General features: G+C 24.8%; 1 protein-coding gene across 2 annotated transcripts in view; it reads right to left on the reverse strand.

Annotated features, from left to right (window-relative positions):
• The window catches only part of LOC107168011 (uncharacterized), a 126,352-nt gene that overhangs the window by 31,350 nt on the left and 76,088 nt on the right, over positions 1–18,914 (reverse strand). The gene's annotated exons all lie outside the window — the stretch shown is intronic.

Raw genomic sequence — 18,914 nt, forward strand, 5'->3', positions numbered from 1 at the left:
TACATAATAGTTAAAACATAAAATAGCGAGAGTTAATAATGGCTAAAATATCTTATTAGAGGTGCAATATACTAGTTAAAAATTTCAACGATTTAATATTTATTATTTTATTAATTGGTAAATGTTTTTGAGAAGAGTTAGCTAACAAAAAACGATACAATGATTAATATATTAAAGAATACGTTGATATAACTGAATTGCGAAGATTGTTATTTAAAAATTATTATTTTCCTATTTTTTTTTTTTTTTTTGTTGCTTCACACTGAAAAGTGTACACATTATTTAAAATAGTATATTCAAGTTTCATTACTTTGTTTTTTAAATGTAATCAAAAAATATTTAATACTTAATCACTCAAAAAAAAACCACTTGTATTATATTGTAGTAGGCATACTTATTTGACCTGAATTAATTTCTCGTTCAAATCAATATATGTTTTATCCTTGGAATTTTTAACTACCTACCTAGTGTATTGTGTATAATATTTAATTTTAACCATTTTTAACATTCATTACTATGTGTTTCAGCTATTGTATACCAAACTGGATTATCTTCGTTGTTTTGACATTTTTGGTATTTTGGTTTCGTAATGTTTGTGACTCTTATTTTTTTATCGCATAACATGTATGCAGTACTTTGGTATTCTTCGCACTACTATTTTTCGTCCACTTCTGTATACTCTGTGTATCAATTCGAAATTATATAAGTTCATCATTCAATAATTTCTGGATATGGTTAATGATTAACACTGTCTACAATAAAAAGACATAATATTTACTATAACGTGTTTATACAATTCTCGTGACACAAAAAATAAATTAAGGGTTAGTGTGCTTGAATAACTTGTAATATTGTAAGGGTTTGAAAAATATTTGATTAAAATACAACAAATACAATGCTAAGTAACAAAATAAAAAGGCGTTATTGAGTTATTATTAAAATAATTTATAATACCTATTCAAAATTGCGTTGTTAAGTTTAATCGATAATGTTGACAGCACAATATTATTATTGTACCACGTTCTTGTTAAAATATCATGAAAATTAAGACTCGTGTGGTAAATTTATCTTCAGGCATAAAGCATTTTTTCATATTGATATACGTATTTTCCATGCAGAAAAAAACAATAAATCAAATAATGGAAGGTTAAATATAATATTGACACAGGTTTGTATATGGTGTTAGGTTATTGACAACCGTTATATTTTCGACAGACATTGAAATAGGGTTCGCATGTCAAAAATTGGTTGGCACTGATCCTCGTTGATACTTTGACTACATAATACGACCGTCCAAAAGGTGCAAGTTTATCCCGATCATGTTTTGTAGTGTTTTCTCTTATTCAGTGTACTGTGATATTGCCTTTTAATTCGAGAGTTCACGTTATTTTGAATTGTTATACAAACATCATTATAATACAGTAACTATAAAACTGCTTTGTCATCAAACTCACCCAGGTGTATCGAGCTTCATAAAGTATAAATATATTTTTTTTTGGCAACAAAGAAACGGCGAAATAGGTAAACAAATAATTTTTGGGGGAAAATACTATTTATAGAATACAAAAACGATCTAATACATATTTTAGCCTTTAGGTATATAAATATTATGGTTTTGAATTTTAACAAGAAAAAACATATAAATATGCACATAAAATAGATTGACGTGTTGATAGTGCATATTAAATCAACAACATACTTAAATTATTATTAAATAATAATAATATAATATTGTTAACTATTGAATTGACGTGTTCAAAGGATTTTTCACCATCACAACTATTAAATTATTCATAAGGTAGGTAATCAATAGAACATAGATTGAGAATTATTTGGTTAATGTAAATAAAATAATTAAAGCAGGTATTAAGTTTTTGTATATTAGGTACCTACTAAATGTGTGTATTTTAAATTGAACATATATTTTGCTTCATGTTTTGATCGAACTCAACAAGTGCAAATATTTGTTTCTATATATCATATATTATAAATGATATAGCCTATCTTTTTTTTAAAAACAATAATCACTTTATTCGATTCAGTATATTATAACTTGTTGGTTTATGCCATCAGTATAGTACAATGAAATACTTTGATGATATTACAACAGATACTGTCTATCCTGATACCAATTAATATCTCTATATATATCATTATAGGTCAAAGAAAGTTTTTGGGTAATATCAATGTTGTTATTAAGTTTGTTACTTAATTCAGTAAAATATTATTTAATTTATGTAAAGCCTTAAGTGGTGACTTGTCGTAGTTTGGCATAATATAATAGTTATTTCTGAAGTAAAAACAATACGCATATTATAAGTATCATGTGACGTACGTAAAAAATAAACTGCAATGCACAGTAGCAAAAATGAGACAAACATTTTTTATTTGACCTTAGTTTTAAATATCAAAATAAATTAAAATATAAATTAATAACAATTTTTTTTATTCATATCAGCATTTCAATTGGATAAACTCTTAAAAATTGAAATACATTTCATTAGTAAGTTAGTTTTTAATTCATTAGTAATGACTAATTATTCAGTTCAGGACCGTTTATAAATTATTTAAGTCCCATGATTTATTTTGTGCAGCTTTTTCAACTAACTAGAATGTCACCAGTAGCTCACCAGCGCTATTTGGCCTGAAGTGGTCGACTGACGCAGCGGAAAACTCCCGTTTTTCCATTCAGTGTTTCTTCACCCACAAAATGTCAACGCTGTGCCAGATACTTAACATATTTTCTTTCTTTAGAATGTAATTCACTCCACGAAAACTCTACAGGTCAGACTGTTAAGTCAATAAACTTAACTTTTATACACATTAAATATGAAAATTATATTAAATAAATGGTGATTTTGAGATTTTCAAATAACGAAGAATCAATAATTAGCTATACACTTGTTTACATAAATCATTATAACATTTTAATCGATGCAAATAAGAATAGAATATTTTTTATTGTCTAATCTCTAATATAACATATTATTTAGGATTACCGGTAATTATTACCTGCATCGTATGCTATTATGACGTGTATTATTTATTCTTTAATCAAGTAATACAATTATTTTTTGGTACCCGTCGAAAACTTTGGTTTATATCATCACTGTAAATAGCAATATTTAAAATTTAATGTTTATTATCAACGTGAGCATCTAACATTTTTATTTTATTATTAAATTGTATTTATAAAATAAAATCAATAACAAACATGGATAACTACTTATCAAGTGATCGATGTTTGTGGCTTATGACTTTTACTGGTTGTTCATTAAAAAGTTTAAATATCAACCATTGCAATTTAATATAATAAATAATATCATTAAGTTATTTTCATAGTTAATATGAAATATTAGCATTTCTTTATATCTTATTAAGAATCCATATATGAAATACACAAATATTTGAATTTTATGTACTAGTTTTAAAATACAATGCACTTATATGGCACATAGTTTCTGAAATAATTGGTTATAGCTATATTAAATATAAAGCAAAATAATTTTCATAATTTATTATTATATTCTAATAAATTATGACGATCAATTTATATTTATTAAATTATTGAAAGTTATTCCCAATTACCTATATGTTTAAAACAAATTATATTTGGCGTGCTAATTACCATATAAGTCTATTTTTTTTTTTACATTTTTAAATATAATATTTATTTGCACTATTTAAATATTATATTCAATGTCCAAACATTTTCATTTCTCTAAACGCACAATTTTTTACATTAGAAAATGGGTTTATTCAGACTATATACAAATGTTATCTCATATATTCCTAGAATGCCCCACTTACCATAACGCCAGATCAAAAGCAAACATAAACACCTCCTCACTCAAAGACGCACTCGGACCAGGACAAGAATGTTATCGCTCTACGTTCAATGTACAATATATTATATACAGTAGTTATGAAAATCTAATTTGTAAATAAATTCGTATATAGATAGAAGCTACACAGAGTCCAATGTTTCTTTAGAAAAAGGTCTATAATTTATATCATTAAAAATCAAAAACCTTATAATAAAATAAAATGAACTAAAACTTCTAGTAATTAATTAATATACATTTTTGTTTATTGTTAAATAAAATCAATAACTATATAGTAATAATAATTAGTATAAATGGTTTTTATATAAAAATAAAAATTAAATAAATAATTAATATTTAGTATCGAGAAGATAAATAAATGTAAACATCTATTATTGACAGTGGTTGTTAAAAAATCACGTTATTTTTTCAGAAACCCTAACAAGTAACAACAGCGTTCAACTCATATACAGTAAATTTCCAATAATTTTACTCACTAAATTTGTTATCAATTTAGTATATTTCTATTAACTAGCCATTTGTATATTATAAACGTGAAATTTAACTAAATTAGAACATTGGATTCGGAGTGGAGCGATTGAAAACACTATCAAGAATCTTGAAAATGTGATACAATTATAAGGTTCCTTGTAACACATCGATAATGTTTACAGTGGTTAAAAATAGCAAAAACAAAGTTCAATATTTGTTTATTGCAATTTTAAGTTTAATAGTAAAAAATAGGATACTTGGATGAAAATAACGTTGTTTAAATAAATAACGTCTGTTAATAATTATTTTGTTATTCTATTATATTTCAAAATATGTTAATCGTTGGAATTTAAAACTTTTTGCTTATGAATATATATTATCTATATGCAATGCAATTTTTAAAACATTTATACTAATTTTAAGTTATTAATATCACAAACCTATTTGCACCATTATATTGTTATGGTATGTGAGTAGGTGATGGCAGCGGCGTAGCCAGGATTTTTTTCGGGGGGGGGGGGGCTGATCAATTTTTTACACAGCGGGGCATTAAATACCTATTAGAACGGCCGAAGCTATAGAAAACTAACAAAATAAAGATGACAATTTAAAATTAGTAAAATATAATTTAAGACCATCATATTGTAGACGATTGAAATAATTTTTAAATTTTATTAACATTTCGGGGAGGGCTGCAGCCCCCTCAGCCCTCCCCTTGGCTACGCCACTGGGTGATGGGTATTGACTTATACATTAATAGAAATATAGATAGCATAGGCGTGCGCAGACCTTTTTGACAGGGTGGGCCAAACCAATAATGATTTAGATATATAAATAGATACTTTAAGATATTTTATCAATTCAATTTTTTAATATGTTATATAATTATATCTACTATCATTGAAATTTATAATTTGTAATTTTATTATGAAATTTTCTTGATAAAACTTTATCAGGTCACAATATATATAACAAGTACAGTACGGCTCACAGGGTGGGCCATGGCCCACTTTGACCACCCTGTGCACACGCCTATAATAGGTAGTATATTATAATGATCAATAATAAAATATATTTTGCGATTTCTTTGTAAAAATTTGTACAACTTACCATACTACTAAGGTCTTAGGAACAAGATTCATATAAATAAATTATAAAATATCCTTATCAATAGAGGATGACACATCTTCTCCGCTCATAGTCGTATTTCGTATGCAACGAATTAAAATTTAATGTTAAAATATGATGAATCCACTTTAGGGACCTACTAAATGATGACAAATACCCAAAAATTACCTACTATTGAAGAATGATTTTAAAAAAAAATAGCTTTCCTAATAATTTCTTCCAACAAAAATGACATAATATGGTTTATTAAACTTAAGTATAGGCTGTTGTGACTAATAGCATATAAACTATACACCACTGCAACATAAGCACTTAGAATAATAATGTTAATATACCTATTGTCTGTTTTTACATTTTTATATTAAATTTACAAAAAAATGTAAATGTATACATCACTGCATAAAGTTGGCTTTGTTAATGTAGGTAGCTTCTTCTCCATCATTTGGGATAATTTTGTTAACAATTTATATTTATATGCATAATTTGCTTGCATATATATTGTATATTAATAATGTAACTTGATTTACCTATACTTATTGATTTACTTAACGGTGTTAACTTCTAATATTGTGAGGGAAAACAGTTAAATTGTATCATTAGTCTGGAGTGGGTTATGAATCATTTCCACAATGGAAACCTTCACAGTCGCGAATATTATAATAGTAGAAGGTTAAAGGAAGGTTAGAAGGTCCTCAATGGGCTATAAAAGCTAAAAAAAAAAAAGTATAATATGTTATAGGTAGTTATGTAATTATACATTAATTTATAAATGGATATCAGTATATAGAAATATTTAGTACAATTTTAAAATTATTTATTATTCATTATTCATTTAAAGTTACAGCATTAAACTCCATTTATTTATATTATAGTTTTTATATTATTCTTGTTTTTTTTTTTTTTATTAAATAATTGCTATATTATGTTCTATATGTTATTATAATTATTTTAATGTTTGTGAAAAGTCATAATTACTATATAAATACGTTTTACTTCGTACAATGTATAACATAATATTTAATTAGAATATGATTTAATATACAAAATAATATGTGCTTTGCATATTTGCATTTAGAATTTTAAATAATTAAATATGACGTATAAAAACTGTCACAAGCTTATAGCATGATTTAGGACTATACTAAAAATATACTGAAGTAGTAAATTGCCGTTATAAATCGATTCATTTTTGTGTTCTTGCGATACTACCTATGCGAAGAAAGTGTAATTTGGTATTTACTGCCTAAAAGACTTACATTTGGTTTTATTCCCAAAGGGACAATATTCGACTAATTCTACTCCACACTAACCGATTTTGTTTCGAGATCTTCAGACCACTATTATTTATACAGTCAACTCTAAGTAAAGTCTGAGAAAACTATAAAACGGCCAGTTTCTTAAAACACATTATAAATACAGTCTAGTTACTATAGTAACAATAAAAGGCTGTTCGATGAAATAATGTCTTGATTGTATAATTAACACAATAATGGTTCTTTTGCAAGACAGATTAATTATATTTTAAATTCAAGTCAATTGCTATGTGGGTCGTAAGGTGCAAATCAGATACAAAACAGAACATTTCTTTTTTAGATTTACATGAACAATATGGGACCCAAATAAGAATAAAACTGGGCTAACTATAGTTAGGTATATTATATTAACTATTTATGAACATTTTACATTTTTGACTTGTTTTTTTCTGTTTATGTTGATAACATTTTTGTCTGTCAGAAAACTTAAAATATAACATGGAGTTCCTCGTAATTTTTTTTTACGAGCATCTAAAATTCAAATTTATCATTATAACAACAAATTAAAATTTACAAATTATCCAGTAGTAGTTATCAACCCATAGAACTTATTATCTTAAATAAGGCAATACAAGATTTAAACTGATGTGCAAAGTGCAAACTTGGTTCAATTTATTTTCTTATACGTTGTTTATACTAGAATTTAAAAAAAAAAGTTGAACGTAAAGCCACATATTATAAGCAAAAACATTTTTAATGAAGGTTAACTAAAAAATTCAACATTCAAAAGTAAAATAACGATTCCATCTCCTCGCACGGCGGGTTTTGTTTAATTGTAATTAAATAAGTTATTTAATCTAGAAACTTGGAACATTTTAATGTTAATCAAATTATCATTTATTACATACAACGCAGATTTTCAAAATGATATGTTTTTTTTAGAGTTATTTATAGATAAATTACATATATATTGTATTTAATCTAGAAAATAGATTTATAATAATAATTTTTGATTTTGTCATGTAATTGGAAAACATAACTAATATTAAATTAGTAATATTAGGTACTATGCGTAAAAAAAAATAACTTTATTTAGCTAAATCGCGTTTACTTATTGCCTAAATTTTGTTAAGATTAACTGCGAAATATATTTAAATTTTAGAATGAATTAACTACTTATTGAATAGTATTAATGATAAGTTTAATAGAAATTATAAAACACTTTTTTTTTTTTAAATTAAACATTAAATTAATTGTTTCAACACATTTGTGTTTTGGCAACGATTTCCAATTAGGTACAAGTAACAGCAGAATGAAGTAGTAGTATAATATAGTTAATTTTCAAATTAATATGGCTACAAAATCCAATTTGTAGCCACTTTATTGTGTTTTTGATCTTCAATAATACCGATTATGTAATGCGTAGAATATTACGTACCTATAGTCTCGGGAGATTTCAAAAGATAATTTATACTAATACCGGCTGTATCATAATTTGAAACACGACTATTCAAATTAATAGGTATTAGAATAAGAAAAAAATGTCAAATATGATACAGTAACCAGATACCGAACATTCGTCTCGCTCTACTCACTTTGGCCAAATTAATGATGTATATAAACCTAATATTTAATTTATTTCAAGTTTGAATGTTATACATTTTTTTAGTACGCGATAAAAAAAATATCAAAAATATGTACGTACGTGTGAATAGTCACAATTTTTCCATTGAATGGTTTTAGTTTTTTTTTTTTTGTAATTAAAAATAACACTAACTGTAGGAAACTTAAAATTTTCAAAATTACATAAATGATTATTATTATCAATTTATCATATTATGCAAAAAAGTTTTTAAAATGAATTATATCATTAAATACATTTTAACAAATTAATATTCATAAAAGTAAAAACTAAAAATAAATAAGTTTTATAGTAATAAATAATAAAACATATCCATAGAAAATAGTTTAAATATCTGCTGCAGGTAATGAGATTATACAACAATAGGGAATCAACTTATACCGGGCGGAACAGTTTTCGGCCAAAATGAACCTTTCCCTTTTCGGCCATTCTGAAATGACCGTTTTCGGCTGGCACACTATTTTTGTCACCAATGAAATATTCTTTTCACGTTTTATTTTTGTTAAACTACCTAAACCCTACTTTTTTTAATAGACTGTATAAAATAATAATATATATATAAAAAAATTAATATATTAATTATATAGGTATACATTAAGATCCAATTATTTTGCATGTCTAAGTACTTAATTGATATATACGGCAGCAGACACAATGATACCTTCATACATGAACACGGATAGAAATACACTGAAATATAATTGAACAATGACATCGATCGACCAGATATCGACAAGAATAAGATATCTATAATACAATATAATAAAGATAAAAGTAATAATAATAATAATAATAATAATAATAATAATAATAATAATAATAATAATAATAATAATGACATGTAAAATTATTGTATAAGAGTATGCGTCAACAATTGTCAATTATTAATTTATAATATTATATTGAATTAAGTTAAAAAGTATACAAAATAAAAGTTATATTATATTATTCATTTACAAAACAAGTATAAGATTAAGTGGATTTTTAATTTTTTTTATAGTTATAACCATAGACCTTATGTCCTTATATGTATCAGTATGGTTATAACACATACGTTTAATAAATTCTATTCGTGTTATTTCTCCTCTCGCATAAAATAATATTTCATTGGTGACCAATATAGCGTGCTGGCCGAAAACGGTCATTTTAGAATGGTCGAAAAGTGAACTGGCCGAAAACGGTGCCACCCCTCACCTACCTCTTAATGACCCGGGAATTAATTCGTATATACCTAATAATGGCCCGAGAATCAACTCACCTATTGCGATGACACCAACCATTTAAAAACCTTTTAAATTGTTTTGGGGAAAAAAAATTTAGATTTTAAAAACATTTAAAATGTTTTACTAAATTAGAATTTTGAATTTATACAATATTTCCACAAATAATGCATTTTTTATTCAATTTTTTGAAATAAGAATTAATATTATAAACAATTTAAAATCTGCAGTTTATGAAATCATTGTCAATTTTTATTTTTTAATGCTCTATTTGTGTTTCTTGAAAAATCAGTGTTCAGCACATTGGTTTTTCATGTCAAAAACGGTATACTCTAAAATAGGTGGATTTGAATGTATTTTTATTCCAATGTTTTATGATAGCAGACAACTATAATAATAGTCTATAGTAGGTAGTTAACATATTGATTTAGAACCAATATATAAAGTTTGTTATTATTTTTTTTATGTACCTATGAGGCTCTTATAATGAAGCACAGAACCCTAACAAATAAACTATTGTTCCCTAACTAATAACGTCCTTTCATATAGTAGGTATTAATTGATCCATATATAATATGTGATGGCCTCAGTATGGTCCATTTTCCTATGTATGTTGTGAAAACACAATGGCTCACTATAATATAGTCACTCTATATACTATTATTAGAATCTTGTTTTTTTTTTCTATTATATTAAATTATACACTTACGTACATGACTTTAGTCTTAAAAATTGCATTTATTATCTGTCCTTTAGCCAGAAAACATTTTTAAATTTAAATACAAATCACGTTTTATGTGCATTTTACGGTTGTATTATGTTTATATTATGTTAAGTGTTTTTTTCTATTTTAAGGCACTATTGCTTATTAATTATTAGCGTAACCCAAAAGATACCACCAGTAAATTGGTTTTTGTCAGTTAATCGTCTCCAAAATATTTTTTTATGACTTATTACATTATTATATTAAATGTATAAGAATTGAAAATATTTTTTTTTGTATTTCGTGTGTAAAAGTATGTTGATTATTTATAAATATTATCGTTGATTTCATATTTGAGCAATGTGTTCAAATATTCACTACCCAACTCACTGGTTTAATATTTGGCTCATTATTTATTACGAATGTTTCCAAATGCAGGAAATATCAAGATGATGATAAATATTATATATATATAATATTATATAAAATATAGGTAATATGTTCACTATTTTTGTACACATAATAGTACGGAATTATTGTATTATAAACTTGTATTGTTTTTTTTTTTTTTTTAATTTAGCAAAATCTGTATCATAATTCATTTCTACATATAAAGTACAGAATGATTTTTATCTTCTCCAATATTGCAGTCCATATACTATTTTTAAATTAACCAGAGTTGTTTTACAAATAGATAAATAACATATATTTATTCATAATAATTTCTTTTTCTTGTTTAAAACCCCTTAGTCACAACTGATTTGAATATTAAATGTAGTTCTCATTTGCTTTGAATAGAAAGTAACTAAAAGTGTTGTTATATTTGATACGGCATATCATTGTAAAAACTGTCCATTGCACGTAAATCTTATATAATCCATATTAAAACGACTTAAACTACACTACAAAAAACCCTTAAAAAAATATAAATGATTTGTAGGTTTAAAAAGTCTCTGTGGGACACCCTGTATTGTCATTATTTTATCAATAATTACTATAACCATATATTTTTTCAATACAGGTTTATTTGTTTTTAAGGAATTTTAATATCATATTTTTATACATTAATGTAAATTATTAATCATAAGTTGGTGAAATAATCATCAAATTTTAATTAAAATACTATATTAGAGTATCATCGAAATAGGTACTTGTATAGAAATATTTATGAATAAATATCAAATGTTAAGTGAATAGTTTTTTTTATCGGCAACTACTTCTTTGATCTTAATTTTAAACACTTATTGATAAAGCTAAAAATATTTATAAATAAATTTTAAAAAAGAATTGAATTATCTTTGTTTATTTGCTCAATATTAATTTTGTGTGTATGTGTGTGTGTGTGTTTTAACCGTTTTCGTATAATGCAAATGTAAACAAAAATTGGGATATATAGGTATAAACAATCATAATATTGTAAAAAGATAAAATGTTAATTGAAATCAGATGGGATTTACTGAATATTTATATTTATTATAATAATTCTAGGCACGGTCGTCCCATCATGAATGTTTTTATACATACCTAATTATGTGTTATATTTGAGGTGGTTCAACTATATTTTATTTTACTAATTATTTATCCAACTTCTGATTTTTTGAATTATTTAGTATAATATTATCTACTCAATGACCATATTTTTAAACGGTGTTTATATAATATGCAATTTGAAGAGTGTCATGTAGCGATAAAAACTTATTATTTTTAATAAGAATTACAATTTGTTGTGATTTATTATTAGGGAAAATATTTATTTTTTTAATTATAGTTCAAACGAGTAATTTAAAAGTTACTTAAATGTATGCACTGATAATAATAATCCATATTAATAGGCTTAGAAAATACGAAGGATTTTTATGAAAATCAGAATAATTAATATTAGTTTGAATGTGTTTAAATTTGTAGATATTTTCATATAAATATTTAAATATATTACATATTTTTATGAAAAATCGTTATAAAATAAATTAATTTGTTAGTAAATTAATAAATTTAATAACTCGGAAACTATTCATTTGAATTTGGATTAAATTACTTAACTAATATTTTTTTTCATCTCATTAAAGTTTACAATTGAGAATGGAATAGTGGTTCTCAGAAAATTTCTTCTTGAGTGAAAAAAATTCTCTGAATGTTGAAAACATGCACTATTTGTTTATTTACAAATTCCAAAAACCAAAATTTAAATAAACGAATTATAATAGAACAAGAGTTGTAGAGCATACTCGGCGAATCACCATGTATTCTTTTCTACCCACCTGCTGTTATTACTTCAAAATTACATTACTATTTTAATACTTAATGGAAATTAACTATTCAGATTTTTAAAATATTTACATAAATTACCCTTATAAATAAGTATCTCAGATTTTTAAGCTACACGAAAATAAACATAAACTTTTTTTAGGTTAAATGAACTATACGACACCTAGTTAAAATTATAATAAATGTGGCTCTTTAATCAGTTAGAATTAAAAATATATATTGTCGTAGATTTTCATAATATACAACACATAAATATAAAATAATTTATTGTTGTTCGGGAGCAAATGTTAATGATTTAATTTAATAACAATATCGAATTGCTTATGCGTTTTCAAGAACCAGCCTAAGTAAGGTATCAGTATCAGCAAATTTCGAAATAAATTATTATGTACATTGTGTATTAAAAGATAAACGATCAAACATTTCATGAGCACGTAACATGTAAGAATCGAAATACAAAACAAATATACAGCTAGCCGTATACGTATAATTTAAAAAAATTAAATTTCATTTTTCCATCCCACTGATACTAATAATTAATAAGGATATTTGCATATATAAAAACACATAAAATATCTTTGTATTTAGTCATAATTTGAGCAAAAATAAATACATAAAATAACTATCCAAAAAGAAAATCTGAAATAATAAAATCAAAAATTTGTGAAGAGCTGGATAATATTTATGAAATACTGCATAGCTAAAAATATTATACAAAACCATTACAATAAAAAACAGTTAATAAAATATGTTAGTGTATCATAATATTTTAATATTTATATTTCTCACAGTCATAAAAACAAATTAATATAGTGATTATTCCTAATTTAATTAATAAAAATGTGGAAGTTTGCTCATTCAAACGATAACTTTTTATACAAAATTATTAAGACTATTTATTTGTTTAGTCTTACAATAAAACACCGAATAAACAAACAAGTTGGTAAAAACAGAATACATTTAAGTTTTCACTGAAAAACAGAAACTCTATAGCATAGTTGTTTTTAGTTTAAAAAAGAATATGAAAAATAAGCACTTTAAAATTTAAACCAAATATTGTATATGTTAGGTGAAGATTCCATTATGAATATTAAATAAATGCAAGAAGTAATTTTATTAAGCTTCTTTAGGTTAAAATAAAACACAGGTATCTCGTAGTTTCATACGTATACAATTTATCTTTAAATGTGTAATTTACATTTGATAATAATACAAAAAATTAAAATACGTAAAAGTATTATATAGTATGTAAAATAAATATACACACTATAATCATAAATAAAAAATATTTAATATTTTTAAGTACGAAAAAACTGGCTCTTTTAATATTTGAAGAATAAAAAGCATTTCTTAGATTGATAAATATATTGATCCAGCAGTAAAAATAATTTATTTAGAATCTGATTCAAGTTTTATTTTAAATTTTCAGTCTATAATTTTGAAACATTCAATATAAATGGGCTTAAGCATTTACAGACGATGAAGACAAACTGGTCAATAAGAGTACTAGATATTAAAATGTTGATTCATTTCCTTATTATGAGATAAAAAGTAAGGCACCTATTTAAAAAATGAAGATTTATATATTTTTTAAATTGTTTTAAATGAAATGAAATAAAGAAGATTGCTTTATTGAAATAAAATATATCAACAGTTAAAAATATAAAATTTTAATAAATATGATCAGTATAATTTGGTACTTATAAAAATATATAGTTATGAAATAATCTAGAAATTGATAATTAGTCAAAATATAAAACTAGTTCTTAAAAAAATAGGTAGGTATATTAACTAAAATTAAAATAAGATATGTGTTTATAGATAATACGGTAATATTTTATACATTTATTTCTTATGCTGAGATCTGAAATTTACTTCTGTTTAATATTTAATTTTAATGATTATTTTGTGTTTATTAAAGGTTTTAGTAAAACGATATACTCAATTTATTTCGGATTAAATTATCTATTAAAACATTAGTTTAGTTACTAATGCTATTTTTTCTAGGTACACCAAGTGATAGACCAAAATCCCATCTCAGCTGATAAGGGATAATTTCATAAGACTATTTTTATTTAAATACAACAATAATAATTACATCATTGTAAACATGTTCCAATTTTATATTGTATAGTATTTTAGAGTATCTTCTGCTGTGGGGAAAATTGTACTTTCATTGTGCAGTTTATCTACACTGAAATAGCCTCACACTGACTTTTGTTGGTGTAGTCTAGATTTTCTAGGTTTTGAGAATTAAGACTTGGACATTCAAGTAAGAAATTATGAATATCAAATGGTACAACCAATCATTAACGGATGTGAAACAAAAAACTGGATAATAAACTTTATAAAATTGCATCACACCTAACTCAGGTGACATACATTTTAAATTTCATAAGCTATGTTATGTTTTATAAAGTAATTAAATATGTTTGTAAGAATATACACATATTATATTCAAGGTATCTCAAATATTTATAATTTCAAAAATGCTTATTACTGCGTACATTAGATTAGACTTTATACTATATAACAATTTGAAATACCAAATAGGTAAACTATTAAAATTGACCAGAATGTGCATGTAGAAAGCACAAAATGAAATTAATTATAGACCAGACAGTTTCTAGGGAAATTTATTGATACTGGATAAAAACAAGGATAGGTGAAAAACTCATTATAATCAACATTACATATGGGGTAATGATGTTAGATGGATGCTATTGAAGCTAACTTGAATATAAATGGGTCAGCATTAAATTTAAGATTTGGATTTCTGTGAACTGGATGTAACCAAGCACTAACAGTGATACGAATAATACTGACAAATATGAGGAGAATACCAACAATTATTGACTTATTAAATATTGAACTTGAAGCAAATTGCACAAATTATTGGACATTCAAAAAATTAAGTAAAAAGTAACTGAATTTAAATAACTTGACGAGATACCAAAAACTTACGAGTAATAGCTGGTGCAAGAGAAATAGACGTGGGTACAGCAAAGGCTGAGAAAATACTTTTTGTATTACACACATTTTTTATAAGTGAAATGTAGTTTTTTTAAATCTAGTAGTAAAGTGTTCAATTATAGTTGCGATGCAAGGACTTCGATGCCAGCTCAACAAAACTAAAACTCAGAATTTTTTTAAATATCATTTTGTGGGTAATTTGTGACCAAAAATTTAAAAACAATAATGTGGTACAATAATGTAGGCACAGGAAAAAATACAATAAAGAACAACGGGAGAAAATAGAATTTATATCAGTCACAAAATGTATAAAAATTCAAAGGTACCTTGGACATGTTGCGCAGAAACGATAAAAACCCCATTTAAATTGGTCATGAATTGCAATCCAGGAGACAAAAATCTCAAGGGAGCCCCAGAAAAGGTGACTGCATGGGATTTGCAAAGACTTAAAGTACCTACACAAATGGATGAAGATGAAAACCTTTGTAGTGCTATAAAATCTAGAGAAAAAATAAATGTAGCATGCTACTACATATTTATCCTCTGAAAGGTAAATTGAAGAATGGGGAATCAGATATTATTTTGGGTATAGTGCAGTGGAAAAATACTCAAGTAGCATGTTACATTTTGTTAGAAATTTAATAAACTAAGAATAATTGATTCATTTTTTATACATATTTTATTTAATTTTTTCTATTTATTTATTTATTAATAGCAATGAACAAAAGTTAAGCAAAAAAATCAATTAGAAAAAAAGTTGTTTGTACTACTCTCTACCTGTATCTACTCTATAGTAATTTGATCATAAACATTACCAGACATACACTAATAAACTTGATTATATCGCTTTATTATATTTAGCAATTTATTCTAAACATGGATACTTATTAAATTTTCATTAGATTGTAGCAAAATATATTTATATACCTACGTTTAACCATAAGGATGGTTTAAAAAATATATATATATTATTACTATTAATTTATAGTTTATTATGTATCATAAGTTTTCAAACGCTTGGTTCTTAGGTAAAATAAAATATGTAGTATGTAGGCAATAGATACATTATACATTATATAATATTTCATACTCTGTTGATGCATTTATTAGGTTTTACAATATAAGATAAGATCACTATTTAAAATGCTCGTATTTTCAGAAGTACATTAATTTACATACATAGTGTAATATACAAGTATATGAAGTATACAACTAATTGTTATTGGAATAATCCTTTTAAATATAAAAATAATATAAAAATTAATCATTATAAATTTGATTTATTATTAAAACATGTAGTCTGTTGTATTTCAAACATTTTTTGACAATTTATTGAAACATGAAAATTAAATGACGTAAAAATTATATTTATATCAAAATATGAAATTTTAATTGAATAAGTCTCAAGCAGCTGTCTAATACACTTATTTTTAGTTGATGTTATGCAAGTGGCCTTGTATGAACTAGACTGACCTACAGTAGCCACAATAAATTCCTGATTATGTTATTGAGTTGTGTCGATATTCATCTATAGAACACGTGACAAGCTGGCAATAACTTTTAAATGATATAATTTCATATGGAGATGACTATAAAGATAGCTAGGAAAATTATTGGTATTATAATCTTATTTCGAGCTAATAGACTGGCAAGGGAAACCTGCAATGTACCAATTAATGGTAAAACTATATTATTTGAAGAGGAATCATTATTTCAGAGGGGAAATTCAATAATATTTGCAGCCTTACATTTCTGGAATTCTCTGGTAAGCTACCAGACGATATAACACGGCATGCCTGATACAATAGCTATTAATCGCACTGTGCTACGTATAGTACAAGATATTACAACGTTATGGTTGACTACCTACCCTCAACACGCATCATCCGTTAAGATTATATACATGTTTTAGAATTGTGATGGTTATACATTTCCATAACGTATCAAATACAATGGATACAAAATATGCTTCTATTATTATTTAAATAAGAGTTCTATACAAAAATATTTATACTATCTTAAACATACACACATTTCTCAAGATGGCACAAAGAAAAGCTGGAAAAATCTGGATTTTGACACTGATTAAATGATATGAAATTGGGTGAAATATATGTCATTTTTTAAATATCATATCCAGATATCGTTAACGCTTTACATATTTTCACGTTATTTGTAAAATATTTGTTGCGACGAGAAAATGTCACCCCTCATTATTAACGTGCAATGTAATTCTTGTTAATATTCAAAACACGTGAATGAAAGATTTTTAATTTTCTGGTAATACTTATATTATAGTATAAAAATAAATATTGAAGTTAACTATATGTTATTTTTATATAGGTACTCAAAACATTAAATAATATTTATACTACGATATACTAAATATTATAAAATCGAGAGTAGAAACAAAAATAGTCATAATACTAAATCTTAAATTATTAATTAACACTATGGAAAAAATTATGTTTTATTAGCTCTTAATGCTCTTATAATTTTTAATTTTTTTTTAGTGTAAGCTACTAGTATAAACTATTATAGACTCTTTTAAATTACACAAATATAATAATTCATTTTCAGAATATAATATGTGCGTATTTAATGAGATGAAAATTTGAAAAATATTCGAACAAATATTTTAACGCATATTCATGTAAATATGATTTGTAGGCAATATATACAAATCTTGGAATTTTTAGATAACCTTATAAAAACATTTGAGAAGTGCTAATCGTGAAAATGGCTGACAATATGCATCAATTCCTCATTTATTGACATCTATAGGACGTTTTAGCACCTATTGTACTAATTTATGGGAATCTGAATGATGATGTACACCAATTATCAACTAACTCAGAGAAATCAAAAATACTAGCAGATTACGTATAGAACATTCAAGGATATCAAACCTTAGGCAAACCTTTCACACACAAGCTACATAGAAAGCAGTAAAAATGTCTGGCAATAATCTTTTCGAAGCTCTTTTGTCCAATCAAAAACTACAATATCAAACCATTTCATTTTTAAAACTTATGGATATGTATAACACAATCTTAGAAAACATTATACCTATTTATATGTAGCTAATATTCATTTTGCTGTAAGCTAATAATCTAGTAGTTTATGATATATCATGAAAAAAGGTGAAATGAGTGTTAATTTTATTAATTAATTAAAAATGATTTAATATTTTTTTTTTGATTAAAAATAAAATTTAAAGACCATTTAAGATAAAGAATTATACTAAGATACATCAAACAAAAACGCTTATTTCGAATATCGCTATGCCGTTTATGGTATTCATAAATAGGTAAAATCATTTATATTTATAATTATCGTTCATTCCATAGGTGTCCTATGGAATAAACGCCCCTTAACATTTTACCCGGAATAAGTAACTCATAATACCACAGG

The sequence above is a fragment of the Diuraphis noxia genome, unplaced genomic scaffold (assembly GCF_037042655.1).
Source record: "Diuraphis noxia isolate RWA-SAM2 unplaced genomic scaffold, SU_Dnox_SAM2 contig0004, whole genome shotgun sequence".
NCBI classification, from domain to species: Eukaryota; Metazoa; Arthropoda; class Insecta; order Hemiptera; family Aphididae; genus Diuraphis; species Diuraphis noxia.